Raw genomic sequence first — 19,698 nt, 5'->3', positions numbered from 1 at the left:
AGCAAGGGTGAAAGTGGAGAGAGGAGGCTAGAGGCAGCTGCAGAGGCAATGGCAGAATCATGGGGGAACACTTTCTCAATAGTTATCATACCACAATCTAAGCAGTCTTGTCATTGTGCCTATATGCAGGAGGGAGATCAAAGAAATAAAGCAGCAAGAGATGGGGTGTGGTAAGAGTGGGCCCTACATAGAAATCTTTCCATTTTTTTAGATGGCAGAAGAGAGAGTTGTAAAAGTTTCTGTAAGTAACTTTTGACACCCGTGCAGTTTTTGCTTAGTGGATATTGTGGCCAAATTTAGCTTGTGAAGTTTTAAGCCTTCGAGAGTGGGAGGCATCCCAGTATGAAACCTGGGAGTGTCTGGGAAGACATATGCTTTCTGGGTGAGAGTGCAGTTATTAATTACCCCTACCAGCATCCTGAGGATAATAAGTTAATAACTAACCAACAGAAGGTCAGATCACCAATACATCAAACATTGAATTGAGGTCTGAGCTCAGGCCAGTATCTGAGTGGGCAGTGAGGAGAACGGTTTATCCAGGCCTGAGGTTTCACAACAGTGATAAAAGGAGATTACACAGAGGAGAGAGGAAATCTGAACTAAAGGGAAAATGTCCTAAAATAAGGATACAGTGGAGAGGCCAGTCATAAAGACTGTGAATGTCTTCATCCACAAGAACAACACAAGGTGGCTGCTAGCTCAACAACCCTACCTTGGACCAGGGAATGTTTACACTGACCACTGTCTAAGAAGGAGCTTACTAACTTGATATGTTTTGAATGGGTAGTAGTTCTAATGTGCAAACTGTTGAATGGAAAGTTCATGTGGCAATGGGAGATGTTAACCTGGGAACCTGCAAGTTGTTAAATCTGAGTCACAACACCAATGTGTATTATAAAAAGTAATTGAGGATCTGTTTGATAGCACAAGCTATGGTGATGGTGGGATTGGTTATCTGGTAGGCCCATGCTGAGGCATCCCATCCCCCTGAGGTACCAGCCATATGATAGGTTTAGTATAGAATAGTTTATTTAGAGCATGGGAAGAGAGTTAATTAGGGATGATAAGGGAGGAGAGAGAGAGAGAGAGAACTTAGGACAAATTGAAACTAAAATCTAAAATGTATCTATAATTGAATCCACCAGAATGAAGAATAAATAACTTCTAGTTCTTCTTTTTAGATCAGCTTTAGATCAACTTTAACCACCAAACGACCTCCAACAGAAATGACAGGGGACCTGGAAGCCAAGAGCTGGGGCTCCACACATCACTGTTAAGAAATTCTGCTGTGTGTGGACCATTAGCAACTTTTCATTTTGCATTGGTGGAATTCGGAGAAAAATTTCAAGCCCAGTGTTCTCATTAAAGGCATGGTGTTTAAGAGTTCATGCAAACAGGGTTGATGAAGAATGCAAACACTACCTGTCAGTTTACTTGGTGTTGCTCAGCTGTCCAGAGAGACCAGTTTGGGTAAAGTTTGAGTTCTGGATCATAAATTCCCAAGGAGAGAAATATCAAAGAACAAAGAGCACAAAAATCACTAGCTTTCTGCAAAACCAAGAATAAGGATTCAAAAGGTTCATTCTCCAAGATCTCCTCCTCTCCCATCAGTATTGGCTTCTCCCTGAAGACCAGCTCACCCTCTGCTGCAAGGTGGGCATAGTAGGAGACTTCTTTTGCATGCCTGGAAAGAACATGACACCTGCAATCATGGATCCTTGGCACATACTGTCAGATGACCTAAGGAAGTTGTGGGAGAAATCTCTCTTCACAGACTGTTGCCTGTTGGTGGCTGGCCGTGAATTCAGGGTTCACAAGGCCATCCTAGCAGCTCGCTCTCCAGTTTTCAGAGTCATGTTTGAACATGAAATGAATGAAAGCCTAACAAATCAAGTTGTGATCCATGACCTGGATCGCCAGGTCTTCAAGGAGATGATGGACTTTATCTACACTGGGAAGGCACCACACCTCCATAGCCACTCCATGGCCACTGGTGTGCTGGCAGCTGCTGACAAGTATGGCCTAGAGGGCTTGATGGTGATGTGTGAGGATGCCCTCTGCAGGAACCTCTCTGTGGAGAATGCTGCACACACTCTCATCCTGGCTGACCTCCACAGCAGAGAGGAGCTGAAGGCTCAGACCCTGGATTTCATTTCAGTCCATGCTTCTGAGGTCTCTGAGACCTCAGGGTGGAAGTCAATGATAGAGTCACACCCCCTCTTGGTGGCTGAAGCATTCCACTCCCTGGTTTCTGCACAGTATCCTGGCTTCTGCTCCTGGCTTCTGCACCGTATTTTCTTTTTTTTTTTCTTTTTTTCTTTTTTTGTTTTTGTCTTTGTTTTTGTTTTTCAAGACGGTTTCTCTGTGTAGTTCTGTCTGTCCTGGAACTCACTCTGTAGACCAGGCTGGCCTCGAACTCAGAAATCCTCCTGCCTCTGCCTCCCAAGTGCTGGGATTAAAGTCATGTGCCACCACCGCTGCACAGTATTTTCTTGAAGCCCTCACTCAAATGCCTAAAATGATTTTAGGGGCTAGACAGATATGACCAACACTTTTCTTCCAGCAGCAACAGTTGGTGTTATAACCAAAGACTTCTGGTTAGAGTATACTATTGCTGCAGCATTTACACTGAATCTGGGAAAAGGCAGCATGGTGGATCAGGATTTAAAACACCTGTAATATATTAAAATGGCAGATTTTGGAAGGGTAGCACAGGAGTCTAGGACACTCTACCTGACATCTACCCTGTTGATGGTCTTGTTTGGTTTTTGTCTGATGACTTGAAAGCTGGGATTCAATTTAGGAGCTGGCCCTAAACACAGTCCAACTGGGTTTCTTTGGAGAAACCTGTATGCATTGAACTGAACAGAACAGATGACCAGGGCCTAGAGCAAAGAAGATATTGATCATGAATGTTTATTCACCAGAGAAAGAAAAGACAATGAAGACTTTCTTTTTAAGACTCAGTTCGTAGGAACTTACCTGTAACTGGTGATTCAGAGGATCTGAGTCCCTTCTCTGCTCTCCATGACCACAAAAAAAAAAAAACTGTTCATGAAACCTTAACTATTGGGTTGTAGTATGTGTCTCAGACCAGTTGTTGGATTAAAGTTTGTCCTGAGTCTGCCCTGCTGAGAGCCTAGGCCACTTGGGGAGACAGAGGCTTGGAAAGTTTGACTGCACTCTGTCCATGCTGGCATCCTGCTGGCATGGGGCTATGGAAAGCCTCAGGACCCCACTCTGGGGGTGAGAAGTGCAGTTTGAAATCTGAGGGGAGCCAGAGCTAGCTTGTCTGGTTCTCAGTCTCTTCGGCACCCAAGTTGGGCTATGGGAGCTGTGGAAGTTCCAAGAACAAAGAAGGGGCCAAGGTCTGGATTGGCACTGGGACAAAGGGGAGAGAAAAGGAGAGATGCTCCAGCTTTGTGCCATGGGGATTACGAGTTCATGGATTGGTTTCGGCAGCTTGCTTGGCTTGCTTGGCTTGCTTGGCTTGCTTGGTTTGCTTGGGTTGGTGGTTTCTGTGGCTAGGAAAGCAGAGAGGTCTTCTGTGGGAGATTAGAAGGAAGCTCTATAGATGAAGGCCTGCTCCACTGCTCCCCACAGTGGATCCTCAATGAAAGAGAAATGGCCCATGATTTTAAGTTGTTTATTGTCATGGTGGAAAGTAAATGATAAACCATACCCCAGTTTTCTCAGGGCAAGCCTAAGGTTAAATACCTTTTGCAGAAAGGGTCTGGGAAGGAATGCTTAATTGACTAGATCCATCTAGACTTTAGGTACCTCATTAATATGAAGATCTGCCTTGAGGCTCCTTGGCTTGTAGTCATGCCCTCTACATGTGGAGGGGATAGTAGGTGTGTTGCCCTACATGACCAAAGGACAAAAATCGAGAGCTGTGGCACCATGTCAGGAGACTGTAGTATGGGGATGTGACAAATGCCTACCATCCCTTGCAGGGAACTGTGCGGGGTCACCTGCTGGGTCACTGGGGTTTCAAACCTAGCTCAACCAGAAAGCAGGCTGCCTTTTAGGGTCCTATATTAACCTAGTAAAATAGCATATGAATAAAACTTTTGGAATCAGTCTATGGATTCCAGAGATGGTTATGTTCAGAAAAGTTCCTTGTTCAAAGACTTTGCACACACAGGAGAGTTTTTAACCACCTGTAACTAGTGATCCAGAGGATCCGAGGCCCTCCTCTGGTCTACATAACCACAAACAGCTCTGTAGACAAAACCTGATCCTAATAAAATATAATGAAAAAAACTTTTCAAATCAGTCTGTGGTTTCCAGGGATGCTTATGTTCAGAGTAGTCTCGTGTAGTCTAATCAGCCAAGTTCAGCTGTGGGTGTTTGTGCAGACCCTTCACTATCCTTCTAGTATTAGAAACCCTTGGGTTTTCTTCTTGGAATTAAATGTTGGAAATGAGAACTCCAGCCTCATGCTCTTATGACAACTGAGAAGAATATGCCAAAGTGGAGTCTACACCTTCTGGGAGAGAAGTGTTTGTGGGTCAAGGCATAAAAAATCTTTAAGGTATTTTGATATTAGTAGGGATTGATTCTTTACAGATTCATACTCCTTAGGCCAGTGGTTTGATAACTTCCTAATGCTGTGCCCCCATAATACAGTTCTCCATATTGTGGTCAACAAATCATTAAATTACTCTGTGGCTACTTCATAACTGTAATGTTGCTACGATTAGGAATCCTACTGTAAATACCTGATATAGAAGATATCTTGTATTTAATGCCTATGAAAGGGTCATAGGCTGCCAAAGAGAATAGGAACCAACAGGATGAGAACCATTACTCCACACCATGCTGCCAGGACACCAGGTAGACTGTTGACAGATCTTATCTTCCTTCAGTTCTTGCAGACCCAATCACACAATCAAAACCTCACCTTTGTAGCACACTACCTGTGGGAGCCTTCACTGCCCATTCTTCACATGTCCTGTAGATCACATAGTTTTTCCCCTTCTAACACCACTCTTCTGAAACTTTGCTCTGTCTTGGCCCCCAAGCCAGGCTTGCACACCCACTGAAACAAGTGCTTCTCCTTGTATGGTAACAGAAGCCTAAATGCAGATCCACACCTTTCTCTCTTACTCCCCTCCACTTACTATTTCCCCATTCTCATTTTCAGCACTGCAGCACCAACCCCAGTGGATCACAGAGAAATTCTCCCCCAATCTTCCTACACCCAATTCATTCCATCATTTCAGCCTGCAGGAATTCACTAAGAACACCCCAAAAGAAAAGGGCTGGGAAACAGTTAAGGAGACTGAAGAATTCATCATTCCCTCCTCCTGTCAACTTCAATCCCCTGGTGTCATCTGTAGAGCTATATGATACCACCAGCTGTAGCCTTCCTTTCTGCCTCCCTACATCTCCTCTGAGTCCCACAGACCATCCCTTTTTAACCTCCCTTCCCCTAACTCCAGCATGCACTCACTGAAAATTCACTGACCAATCCTGACAGGGAAGCATGGAAGCTGCCTGTAGATCTTCCCCTCTCCTTCAGTTCTTGTAGAACCACACCTACCAGTCTAATCCCCAACTCTATAGCAAACATTTGGGGTAACCTATGTTCACTCTCCCCCAGTCCCAAGCAGACAAAGTAAGCAGATTCTGGTATAATGTCCTCCCTCCTGTGAACCCCTTCAGAATTCTAACATCCCCATTCCTTAATGTCAGCTCCCAATACCCAGAAACATTGAACCACAAGTGGCCAAAATTATTAGGTCCAAAGGAAAGTTCCTGCCTGACAGCAGTGATGGCTGTTCTCAATTGTCAACTTGACAATATCTGGAATAATCTACAATTCAGAATTTGTAAACCTCTTGTAAAAATGTAAAGAGAGGTTTATGTCCAGGACTAGTAGTACAGGCCTTTAATCACAGCATTCAGGAAACAGACACACACAGATCTCTGAATTCAACGTCAGTTTACAGCCAAGTCAGCCAAGCCTAGGAAGTGAAAGTGTAATAGAACAAAGGCAGCATGTTCTAGTCCCATAAAGCAGCAGCCATGGGCAGCTTGGGCCACCTGGCTTTAGGCTAGAGTGCCTTCCAGCACCAAGCTTGCTTGCACGATGACGTGCTTCCCACCATGGTGATAATGGACTAATCCTCCAAAATGGCAAAGCAGCTCCAGCTAAATGTATAAGTGTTGCTTTGGTCATGTCTCTTCCCAGCCATAAAACTGTAACTAAGACAACATACAGCAATTACACTCTTCAAAAATCCAGAGAGGAAACCAAAAACAAGGAACAGAACTGCTACTCAACACACAGAAATGTAGAAACTAAAATCTAAATCTTTAATCATTGCAAGACTGGAATCTTAGATGCTAGCCTAAACAATAGAACTGATAACATCCAGGGCATTATGTCTACCCTATAGTCCAGATTTAAAAAAAAAAAAAAGCTGTCCCTAAATATTCTAACATGGCTGAAGCATAAAACAATCTCTATAAAGGTCATAGAGGTCATTAAGGTGAGAATGAAGAAATCCTCAGACAGATCTTTGAAAACAAACAAATAGTGTGAGGAAAGAAAGAAATCAATTAAACAAAACCAGGAAAAGAAAACAGTGGAGGGAAAAGAATAAAAAAGTTTAAGGCCTGAAAATGGAAATAGAATCCATAAACAAAATAAGCACTGAGGGAATTCTGAAAATGAGGAATTTAAAATTTCCATACAAAGAATGAATGAAGTAACAGTTGGTTCTTTGAGAAAAATTAACAAGCTCAAAGAAATCCTGTCCCAAACTAATAAAAGTGCAGACAGAATATACAAATTAACCTAATTAGAAATAAAAGGTGAAATGTTAATAACAGACACAGAAAATCTAGTGACTCACATGGACACACTTTTAAAACGACTGCTTCACCACATTGTAAAATCTAAAACAACTTGATAGCTTTATTAATAGGTTTCACATCTCAAGGCCAAATCATGGCAAGATAGTCAATTAAACAGACATAACTCCTAGTCAAATAGAAGCAGTCAATAAAAGGCACCTCACTTGCCACCCCTTCCATTCACGATCCCCCAACCCCTCTTTCTACTTTGTTGCTGTTACAAGCCTCCTGTTCAGGGGGATATTCCATGCTGGACCAGAGTTCAACAAGGGCAGGCCATGAGAATTGCAGGGAGGCCACCTTGTCACAGACATATTCTGCTCTCTCAGTGATCCTTCATTGCAGGACTACCCCTAATCCCTCTTCCCTTCTCTTCACTGATCCAGTTCCCAACATAAATCAAGACCCCCCTGGCTGGCCCTCTTCACCAGACCCTGTCCACCTTCACTTTGGAGCTGCAATGTTGCAGTTTCCTTAGGCACAATATGGCTATTGCACACCTTCTTGACCTCTCCTGCCTTTCTTTCAGAGTTGCCTGTCATCCTCCATCTCCCCTAGGTCCTTATGAGTTTTGTGACTCCCTGTGCTTCTCTGACCCTTTCTTGTGAATGACATCACACTCCTAAAGATTGTTTTTTTTTTTTTTTAATCCTTGTCTTCTGGCCTCCACAAAAACCCTGGTACCAGATGCCCCCAGTCTCTCCTTGGGATTAGCCAGACTAAGCCCCTAACTCCCACTGAATAAGGTGAAATCACACTGAAAATCTTGTGTCTTCCTCCAGTCTAACCTGTGTCCTGGAGTCTCCCATGACTATGGGGTACAGCCCAATCTTCCTCCAGCCCCTTCTTTCATCCACAGGAAATGTGTTGTCCATGCTGTCTAACTCCTTCTAGGGATGTCTTTTAGAAAATCTCCAGGTTCTTCAGCTTGCCCATGACCTGAGTGATCCTAGATGTGTTCACTTTTGCAATAGAATTTGAACACAATACTCCTTAAATAATCAATCCAAAGGGTCACCTATTGACACTCTAGATCCTAATATTATTAGGGACTTTTGCAAATGCTACATGTGATCAGGGAAATGGTAAGGTATTCCCTATTTCCTATTATTCCCTTCTCTACTCCAAGCCCTGTTTGATTTTGTTTGTTCTTCTCCTGCCCAGGCCACTACAAACACACACACACACACACACACACACACACACACACACACACACACACACACAGACACTGTATAAAGTGTCCTGGTTTTTTTCAGTTACTTGATGTATCTGTAAGTTCATTTCAAAGTAGAAGCTGGGAAGTGGACCTAGGAGGATGGGGGGAAAGCAAATTAGAGCCCCTCAGCATTCACACATGCTGCACACATTTTTCCCCAGGCTGGTGCCTATCTCAGCTCTCTCCTACACTATCTTCAATTTCTAGAGCTCAAAATTTTCCATTTTCTAAGCACTCTCTTTTCTCATCTTATTGTATTCAGTTCACAGGGATTCAGGTATCTTCTAATTATGAGTGTCATTCAACTATTGTTTGTGCTGTTCTACTTCAATTAAGAGATGGCTCTGGAGTTTGATATATATATATATAGTGTGTGTGTGTGAGTATGTGTGTGTTTGTGTATCTCAGAAAATTGAATATGAAAAAGCCAAGTGATCTATGTAAAAAATGATACTGTCTAGTTTCCTGTCAACTTGAATCAAGCTAGAGTCATCAGAAAGAAAGGTGCCTCAGTTGAGGAAATGCCTTTATGAGATCCAGCTATAAGGCATTTTCTCAATTAGTGATCAATGTGAGAGGGCCCATTGCATCATTGGTGGTAGGACTGGTGAGCCTGGGTTCTATAGAAAAGTAGATAGAATGAGCCATGTAGAAGCAAGCAGTAAGCACCATCCCTCCATGGCCACTTCATCAGCTTCTGCCTCTAGGTTCCATATCTCTTTGAATTCCTGTCCTAAATTCCTCCAATGATGGATTATAATCTGGAATTATAAGACAAATAAAACCTATCCTTCCCAAGTTGATTTTGGGTCATAGAGATTTACCTCAAAATTAGCAATCCTAAACCAATAGGTACATGTCTAAATGGAGGAATGATTTTGAATCAAACATCAGAGGCCTTCTAGAGCATTATCTGTTGGCAAAGGGTTATCATCCCTATCCTCTGTTGATTTGAATTTAGTAGTCCAATGCCAGTCTTTGCCCCACCTTCTGCATATTCCAGAAGGCTGAGGTTTTTTCTTTGGGATATTTCTAGGAAAACAAACAAAACAACAACAAAATCATTGTTTCTAGGAATGCCTTGCCTACAATCCATGTTCAAATGACCTTGCTTACCACAATTAAAATATCTGTCGTTTTGACTTTTTGTAATACATTTAAAAACGAATTCTATCAAATTAGCTTCATAAACATGAGATCCAACATCAGCTGTATCTCTAATCCATTCTTCTACTGGTGTTCATCTTGCCTTTAAATATCTAATCCCACTTTTGGATTCTGAATTAGCATTTTCAAAGCCAAAGATTTAATCACTATTTTGACTCCTGGATCTAATACTATTCTATTTACAGCTAAAGTCAATGTTTGCAAAATCAGTAAAGGTTTTTTTGGTGGCTATGTACAATTTTAGTAAATATCACAGAGCTCTTTCCTGACTCATCAATTTTGTCCCAAGCATATAAAGCAGCTAAACTACACATTCTGACTTTCTATTTCTCAGAACTAGAAATGTCTGAAACAAGTCAATTTCAGGAAAAACCACCCCCATGTTTAGCCAATCAGGACCTGCCAGAAGCTGCCCACCACCACCCAGTCTAAGTCAAGCATAAGCTCAAAATAGTAAATCAGCAATGATTCCAAAGGACCACAAAACTTCCCAGAAAATTGACATCCATAGTCACTCCTAGCTCTGAAGACAGAGCCAGCCAATCAAGGGAAGTCAACATTTCCCTACAGTAAGAGGCTTTAAATTCACCCTGTAAAACACACACCTCTATTTTCTTCCCTACATATGACAGTCCCCTGCATGATGGAAAGCCCACATACACAAGGAAACTGAACAATGCTCTACTCAATGATAATTTGGTCAAGGAAGAAATTTAAAAAAAAAGAAATTAGAGATGTTTTCTAATTTAATGGAAATGAAGGCTCTGAAGAAAGAAATTGAAGTTCTCAGAAGATGGAAAGATCTCCTATGCTCATGGATTGGCTGGATTAATATAGTAAAAATGGCCGTCTTGCCAAAAGCAATCTACAGATTCAATACAATCACCATCAAAATTCCAACTCAAGGATGATTTGGGGTTGGCATTCATTCTACAGCCAAGAAAAAAGCCAGGTTCAGGACTAAGTGTTTTAGTTAGGAGAGATGACAGAGGTTCTGGTTTGTCAACACAATGATGGACTGGGTATTAGGACTATATTGTACCTCACTGGTACAAATTGGTATAATTATGTTCTAATTGTATTTTTAGAGAAAACTTTTATTTTAACAGGAAGGGTGATATGTAGGAGGAGCTAAGGTGAGAGGAAGAGAAGGAGTAAGGAGAGGAGGAGAAGAAAGAGAGGAGAAGCTAGGTGATGAGAGAGAGAAGGGGGGGGGGAATGGAGGCAGGTGCTCACATGTTTCCACCAGTCAAAGATAGTTGATATATCTCGATTGGGTATTGGGTTACACTTCTGATTGAGCATTACCAAACTTATAAAGCCTTTGATTAACATTTAAAAATATATATAATAACAAAAAGGAAAAGGGTGCATGGGATAGGGGTTTTCTAGGGAGGGGAATTGGGGAAAGGGGATGGCATCTGAAACATAAATAAAATATCCAATAAAAAATTCCAACTCTATTCTTCATAGAGATGAAAAGATAAATTTGCAAATTCATTTGGAATAACAAAAAACCCAGGATAGCCAAAACTATTCTCAACAATAAAAGAACTTCTGCGGGAATCACCATCCCTGTCCTCAAGCTGTACCACAGAGCAATAGTGGTAAAAAAAAAAAAAATAAAATAAAACTTCACGGTGAGGTAACCCAGTCACAAAAGGACAGACATAATATGCAGTCACTGATAAGTGGATATTAGCTCAAAAGCTCCCAGTACCCAAAACGCAACTCACAGGCCACATGACATGAAGTTCATGAAGAAGGAAGACTAAAGTGTGGGTGCTTTATTCCTTCTTTGAAGGAGTAACAAAATACTCATGGGAGCAAATATGGAGACAAAGTGTAGAACAGAAACTGAAGGAGTATCCATCCCATGTGCAGTCAAGAATAGCAGACACTGTCGTGGATGCCAGGAAGAGCATGCTGACAAGAGCCTGATATAGCAGTCTCCTTAGAGGTCTGCTAAAGCCTGACATATACAGAGGCAGATGCTCACAGCTAACCATTGAACTAATCAAGGGGTTCCCAATGGAGGAGTTAGAAGACTGAAGGAGCTGAAAGGGTTTGTGGCCCCATGAGGAGAGCAACAATGCCAACCAAGCAGAGCTCCCAGGGTCTAAACCACCAGCCTGGAAGCACATAGCCAGAGACCCATGGCTCCAGCTGTCTATGTAGGGGAGGATGGCATTGTTGGGCACAGGTGAAAGAGGAGGTCCTTGGTCACATGAAGGCTGGATGCCCCAGTGTGGGGGAATTTGAGGGTGGAAAGGTAGGAGTGGGTAGGTGCATAGGAGCACACCCTCACTGAAGCAGGAGGAGGGGGGATGTTCTAGGGGGGGGGTCTGTGGGGTGAAATGGAGAAAGGGGATAACATCTGAAATATAAATAAATACCCGATTTAAAAAAGAGAAATTCTCAGACATTTCAATTTTTCTCAATTGTGAATTCTCTATTTACATATTGGCTCTTTTATTATAAAGTTTCTGGGTTTTTTTATTATACATACATATTCAGATGTCAACCCTCCATTAGATGTGGTAATAATAATTAAAAAATCTTTTTCCATTTTGTAGGCTACTGCTTTGTGCAAACCACAGAAGCTTTACAGAAGCTTTTCAGTTTCATGAGACCCTATGTATTAGTTGTTGATTTTAGTGACTACACTGTCTTGTCAGTGTTCTGCTCTGGAAGTTGTCTCCTTTGACATGAGTTCAAGCTTATTCCTCACTTTCTCTTCTGTAACGTTCATGGTACCTGGTTTTACCTCAGGTCTTTGATCCATTTGGAGTTGAATTTTGTGCAGGGTGATATATATGGATATATTTTCATTTTCTACATTTAGTCATTCAGTTTCACCAACTTCATTTGTTGAAGAGGTTGTCTGTTTTGCATTGTGTAGTTTGGGCTTTTTTTTCCTTAGCAAAAAATTAGTTTTTTATATGGTTGTTGGTGTCTGTCTGGATATTGAATTTGATAACACTGATCATTGGGTCTGTTTTTATGATAATGCCATATTGTTTCTGTTACTACAGCTATATATCTTGAGATCTGGAATGGTGAGAGTTTCTGCAGTTCTCTTACTGTTCAGGTTTGGTTTCACTCCCTTGGTTTTTCTTGTGTTTTCTTTTGAAGGTGACATTTGTCCTTTCAACATATTTGAAGAGTTACATTGGATTTTGGTGGAAATTGCATAGAATTTGTAGACTGCTTGTGGTAGGATGACAGTTTTTTGCTATGTTAATCCTAAAAGATGGGAGATCTTTCTGTTTTCTGAGATCTTCAGTTTGTTTCTTCAAACACTTGAAGCTCTTATCATATGAGACTTTCACTTGTTTGGTCAGAGTTAGCACAAGGTATTCTATATTGCCTGAGGCTATTGTGAAAGTTGTTGTATTCCTCATTTCTTTCTCAGCCTGTTTGTCCTTTCTATATAGATGGGCTGCTGAGTTTGTTTGTAGTTACTCTTGTTTTCAGCTACTTTGCTGAAAGTGTTTCTCAACTGTAGGAGTTCTCTGGTGGAATTTTATGGTCACCTATGTTTTCTATCATATCATCTGCAAATAACATTTTGACTTCTTCCTTTTCAATTTGTGTCCCCTTGGTCTCCTTCACTTTTCTTAGAGCTCTACATAAGACTTCAAGTATTGTATTAAATAGGTAGGGAGGAAGTCCACAATCTTGTCTTCATCCTAATTTTACTGGAATTGTTTTGATTTTCTCAACATTTAAGTTGATACTGTCTATGGTTATGTTCTAAACTGTGTTCTTTATATTTAGCTACATCCCTTGTATCCCTAATCTCTCCAGGACTTGTGATATCAAGGGTTGCTGGATGTTGTCAGTCTTTTCTACAGTAATAAGATTACCCTGCGGTTATTTCTTTCAGTTTATTTATATGGTCGATTGCATGTATTGATTTTTGTCTACAGAACCATCCCTGCATCAATGGGATGAATTGACTTTATTCTAGTAAATGACCTTCTTGATGTGGTCTTGGATTTGGCTTGCAAATACTCTATTGATTGTTTTTACATCTGTGTTCATAAAGGAAATAGGTCTGTAATCCTCTTGCTTTACTGAGTCTTTGTGTGATTTTTGGTATCAGGGTAAGAGTGGCCCTCTACAATGTATTGAGAAGTATTTCCTCTATTTTGATTTTGTGGAATAATTTAAGAAATGTTGATGTTAACTCTTTTTTGACATTGTGGTAGAATTCTGTGTTAAAGTCATCTTACCATGAGAATTTTTTCCCTTGTAGAGGAGTGATTTTAATGGTAGGTTCTATTTGACTAGAGGGTATGAGTCTCTTTAATGGCTTATCTGACCTTGATTTGATTGTGGTATGTGGGACCTATTGAGGAAATTATCCATTTCTTTTAGAGATCTCAATTTAATGGAGTACAGGTTTTTAAATATGTCCTTAGGATTCTCTAGATTGCTTTGGTGTCTGTTGTTCTTTCCAGTTTTTTGTTTGCTTGCTTGTTTGTTTGTTTCTAATTTGTTTAATCTGTATCTACACTCTCCAACTATTATTTAATTTATATAAGGGTTTGCTGATCGTACTGATTTTCTCAAAGAAACAACTCATTGTTTTACTGACCCTTTGTATTGTTTCTTTCTTTCTGCTTTATTGATTTCAGCCTTGAGTTTGATTATTTCTTTTTGTCTATGCCTTTGGGTGTAGGCAGTTCTTTGTTTTCTTTGGGAGGATGGATTTTTGTAAGGTAGAAGTGTCAAAGACACCACTAATACAGGGCTCACAGAATCAACTAATTTAACCTAGTCCCATGGAGGATCACAGTGCCTAAACAGACAATCAGGGACCCTAAATGGGTTGAGACTCTAGGCCCAGTGTGTGTGTGTGTGTGTGTGTGTGTGTGTGTGTGTGTGTGTGTTATGGTTGAGGATTCTGCAAGGAAGCCAGTCATAAAGACTGTGAATGTCTTCATTCACAAGGACTCCACAGAATGGCTTTAAGCTCAATAGCCCTCAGATGGGACCAGGGGATGTTTATACTTAACCTGTGTGGGAGAAGAAGCTTACCAATTTGCTGGTGTTTGGATGGATAGGTCTAGGAAATGATCTGTTGGCTGGAAAGTTGATGTGACAGCAGGAGATGTTAACATGTGAGTTTTAAATTCTGAGTTGTAACACCAATGTTGTGTTTTATAAGAAGAAATACAGGATATGTTTGTTAAAGCCAGGTATGGAAAAGGTGGGAATGTTGCCCTGGTGGGCCCATGCTGAGGCATCCCTTCCCACTGAGGTACCAGCCATATGACAGGTTTAGTATAGAACAAAGTTTATTGAGAGCATGGAAAGGAGAGTAGAGTAGTGATGAGAAGAAAGGCAGAGAAAGAAAAGAGGTGAAGGGATTTAGGGGAGCCTGGATTTTTTTCTCTTAAACCAATATTGGCATCTAGACAGAAAATTTTAGAGAGACACAAGTTTTCAACATCATAGAAGATGCAATTTTGGAGAAATTAATACTTGAATCTAAAAAGTATTTCTAATTGTATCCTATAAGGTTAAGAGTAAATAATTTCTAGTTCTTTTCAGGTTCCAGTTTTACATCCAAAGTACCTCAACCAGAAATGTTAGGGCACCTGGAACCCAAGAGCTGGGACTGCACACAGAACAGAGATCATGACTTCTGCTACAAATGGATCATTAGCAACTTCTCTTTTTTGTTGAGGGAATGGGGGAATGTATTACAAGCCCAGTGTTCTCATCAGAGGCCAATGATGAAGTGGTATGGTGTTTGAGAGTACATCCAAACAGGGTTGATGAAGAAAGGAAGGGTTACCTGACACTTTACATGATGTTGCTCAGCTGTGAAAAGACCAATTTTGGCAAAGTTTCACTTTTGTATCTTAAATGCCAATGGGGGAAAAAGCAATAAATCAAGGAGCCCAGGTGTCTGTAGTTTACTGCCCTACCAAGCCTTTGGATTCAAAAAGTTCATCCATCGAGATTTCCTTTTGTCTCAAACCCATTCACTATTACTGGACGACAGACTTACCCTCCTCTGCAATGTGAGAGTGCAAAAAGATTCCTTAAGCATTTCTGGACAGGACACAAGACCTGCAATCAATATTCCAAGGAGCACATTGGCAGATGACCTAGGGGAGCTGTGGGAGAATTCCCTCTTCACAGACTGCTGCCTGTTGGTAGGTGGCCAAGAATTCAGGGCTCACAAGGCCATCCTAGCAGCTCGCTCTCCAGTTTTCAGAGCCATGTTTGAACATGAAATGAACGAAAGCCTAAGGTACTACACTGAGATCCATGACCTGGATCCCCAAGTCTTCGAGGAAATGATGGGCTTCATTTACACTGAGTTGGCTCCACACCTCCACAGCCACTCCATGGCCACTGGTGTGCTGGCAGCTGCTGACAAGTATGGCCTGGAGGGTTTGAAGGTCATGTGTGAGGATGCCCTCTGCAGGAATCTCTCTGTGGAGAATGCTGCACACACTCTCATCCTGGCTGACCTCCATAGCACAGAGCAGCTCAAGACTCAGGTCCTGAATTTCATTTCAGTTCATGCTTCTGAGGTCTCTGAGACCTCAGGGTGGAAATCAATGGTGGAGTCACATCCCCACTAGGTGGCTGGAGTATTCAACTTCCTAGCTTCTGCAAAGAGTGTTCTCTGGTTCTCCCTCTCAAACAACTTAAGTGGTCCTTAAGACATGTTCACATAGGACCTGTCTTCCAACAGCAACAACCAGGGTGGTTACCAACATCTTCTGGCTACACTACTGTATTGCTGGAGCATTTACAGTGAATCTGAGAGAATGCAACATGGTGACTCAGGATTTAAAACAGCTGTAATATGTTAAAAAGGCAGGTGGGGAAGGGCAGCTCAGGAGTTTGGGACACTCTACATCTATCCTGTTGATGGTTTTTTTTATTTTTATTTTATTTTTTTTTGTTTTGTCTGATGACTTGGAAACTGGGATGCAATGTAGGTGCTGGGCCTAAGCACAGCCCAACTGAGTTTCATCAGAGAAAAATGTCTGCATTGGACTGAGCAGAACAGATGACCAAGATGAGAGGAAATGAGAAATCAAATATCAATCTTTATTCATCAAAGAAGAAAAAAACAATGGAGACTTTCTTTAAAAGACTCAGTTTTGGGGAACTCAGCTGCAAAAGCAATCATAACATCAGCTGTAGCCTTCCTTTCTGCCTGCCTATATCTCCTGTGAGTCCCAAAGACAATTGCTTTTTAAGCTCCCTCTCCCTCAGTCCTTGTTGTTATTTTTGCCCCTACATCCAGCATGCACTCACTGATAACTCACCGACCAATCCTGACAGGGAAGCATGGAATCTGCCTCCTTCAGTTCTTGTAGATCTACACTTACCAGTATAATCCCCAAAACTATAGAAAATCTTCTGGGGTAATCATTTTTTCTCTGTCTCCCTCAATTCGAAGGAGACAAAATAAGCAGATTCTGATGGAATCTCCTCCATACTTTGAACCCCTTTAGACTTCTGACACATCCTACTTCCTAAGTGTCACCTACCTATACTCAGAATCTTGAACCACCAGTGGTCAAAACCATTAGGTCCAAGAAAAAGTTCCTGCTTGACACCAGTTACTGCTGTTTTCAATTGTCAACTTTACTATATGTAGAATGGACTACAATCCAGAATTTATAAAGATTTTATAAAATGTAAAGAGAGGATTAAGACAAGTCCTAGTTGTACAGGACTTTAACTCCAGCATTCAGGAAACAGAGGTATGCATATCTCTGAGTTCAAGGTAAGTTTACAGAACAAGTACAAAGCCAGACAAACCTAGGCAATGAAAGATGTAATAGAAGAGAGGGCATGTTTCAGTCCCAGCAAAGAGCAACATTGGGCAGCTTGGGCCATGTTGCTCTAGGATAGAGTCAACTTTTGACCAAGATGTAGAGCTGTTGGCTCTACAGCACCAAGCCTTCTTACATGATGGCATGCTTCCACCATGATGGTAATGGACTGAACATCCAAAATGGAAAGCCAGCCCCAATTGAATGTGTGCCTTTATAAAAGAAGCTTGGTCATGATGTCTCTGTGAAGACATCCATAAAACCCTAACTAAGACAACATACGGCAATCACACTCTTCAACAATCCAGAGAGGAAACAGAAGAGAAGGAATTCTTGTATTCCTGCCCATTGGGATAAAACTTGCCTTTAACAACATCAACATGTTGGTGGCCAAAATACACGGCTTGAAACTAGAAAAGAATCCCAACACAGATTTATTAATTTAACAGGATGGCTGTCAATGACAGGTAAGATTCTGCACAGAGTCTTACAGACCTCAGACAGAATTGCATTGCTTTTGAAAATGTGTTTTCTAAGATGGGTAAGGAAAGCATTTTTATCAGAACAACCTAAGATAGACTCAGTCTTGTTCATGAAATAAAAAAGAGGGGATGGTGAAACCTGCTGAGGCTACTTGAAGAAATTTGGCAAGCAGTTGTCACTGAGCTCTCTGGAAGTAGGCTCGGATAAGAATATTCACATTTGGGCTAATACAAAGCTCAAGGTGAACTCAACCTAGGAATGGGTGACATTCCTTTTATCTTGGTCATCCTGACAAGCCCCTAGAAGCAGTGACCAGGGGACTTTATTTATTGCCTTGTTTGTTCTCTTTGTGTATTGCCTTGTTTAATTTCTTTGTCTTTGATCTAAGAACTGACCCTATTCTTTGGATGTACCTAGAATGGTATAAAAAGTATACTGGGTAAAAATGAGCCTAATTAAGCTTCAGAACTGGCTGGAATCATGTTATAATATTGTCTAATTGTCTTTTTCTTTTCAATCTAAACTCCCTCTCCTGAGAACCTGTTGACTGACTGAGCTGGCTTGGTCAATCTTACATCTGTCAGAATGGCCAAGGTCAGTGACACAAGGGACAGCTCATGCTGGCAAGGATGTACACACAGGAGAACAGTTCTCCATTGCTAGTAGAAATGCAAAATTTTCAGCCACTATATAAATCACTATGGTGGTTCCTCAGAAAGATAGAAGTCAATTTACCTCAAGATCCACCAATACCACTGTTGGGCATATATACAAAGCATGCTTCTTTCTATCACAGGGACACTTGATCAACCATATTCATTACTGCTCTATTCATAATATTCATATTCATAATAACCAGAAATCCTTTTTACTATCCTTCAAAAGAAAAATAGATTAAAAATGTGGTACATTTACACAATGGAGTAAAAAGGACCAAAAGGCTGTAGTATCACATACTTGCAGGAGGACCATGTTCAAAAATCCCTGGACTCACAATCTTGGCTATTATCCAGGCCCAGATCCACTGTTTTGAGGTGGTGCACCCCAATATCTACTTCATCTATAAGCTGCTGTCGTGTATGGAAGAACCAGTCCTGCAAAACCAGTGGTCTTTATTGACTAGGGCTGGCCCTATACCTGCCTGCTGCCCCTCAGCCTAGAACAGCTTCAGCTGCACCCAGCAATTTTTTCCTGCTGGGTGAGAGATGGGGGAGGGAGAGGGAGAGGGAGAGAGGAAGAAAGAAAGCATAGAGCACTGGTAATATATGTAGGCTACAAGCACAAAGGTTGAGCCTACCGAGAAAGTCCCCCACCCCCACTCCAAGCCTCAGGAGGGCAGAGAGATGTACAACAGCTTTTAGCTTGCAAAGAACCTATCCCCTAAATCCCTGCTTAGCCACAGGATCTCCTTGACTCTGGGCATCAGCAGAGTATCTGAGAAGAATCTTAGGAATGGTCTTATATTTTGGTGTTTTAGAAACCTTGAACCAGACCAACAACTAGTTGCAATACATATTTTCATGTAAAAATATTTGGGATAGATAGATAGATAGATAGATAGATAGATAGATAGATAGATAGATATAGAGAGATAGATACAGAGATAGACAGATACAGAGAGAGATATAGAAATATAGACATACTTTGTGCACACTGCCACTATGACAGATATATATGGGATGGAGAGGTGGAAAAGATGGAAGAACATAGCAGTAACTTCATGGAGGACAGAGGCAGAACTGGAGATCGAATGGAAGACACAGTTGGGAAAGAAGGCTGTGGTGTGTGGAGGAGCATCTAATTACTGAGTAGGGCCAACAAGGTGGTTTATAGCAGCTTGGAGCTTGTACAGACTCAGCCCCCAAACATGCTGTCCAGCTGCACAATCACCCGAGCTTTGAGCAATGACAGGATGTCCAATATGAAGAAAGTTTCATTTTTGGATTGGACCTCCTCAAATGACTTCTATGGTCTCTCTGATGCCCTTGGAAGCCATATTGGTATATATGGCTGGCTGTTACAGGCCATGTCACATCCCAATGTTCTTACCACAATGTCCAGTGTTTAAGCTCTGTCCCCCTCAGGGATAGAGCCTCCTCATGGTTGCCTGCAGAAATGAGTCTCATTGTGACTGCCTCTGGATCA

General features: G+C 41.4%; 2 pseudogenes; one reads left to right on the top strand and one right to left on the bottom strand.

Annotated features, from left to right (window-relative positions):
* The window catches only part of LOC117707881 (serine/arginine-rich splicing factor 6-like), a 329,309-nt pseudogene that overhangs the window by 164,112 nt on the left and 145,499 nt on the right, over nucleotides 1–19,698 (bottom strand).
* Nucleotides 1,855–16,040, top strand: LOC117706760 (TD and POZ domain-containing protein 4-like; annotated as a pseudogene).

Source organism: Arvicanthis niloticus, chromosome 4 (genome assembly GCF_011762505.2).
Source record: "Arvicanthis niloticus isolate mArvNil1 chromosome 4, mArvNil1.pat.X, whole genome shotgun sequence".
NCBI lineage: Eukaryota > Metazoa > Chordata > Mammalia > Rodentia > Muridae > Arvicanthis > Arvicanthis niloticus.
This window is presented reverse-complemented; position numbering and strand designations above follow the sequence as displayed.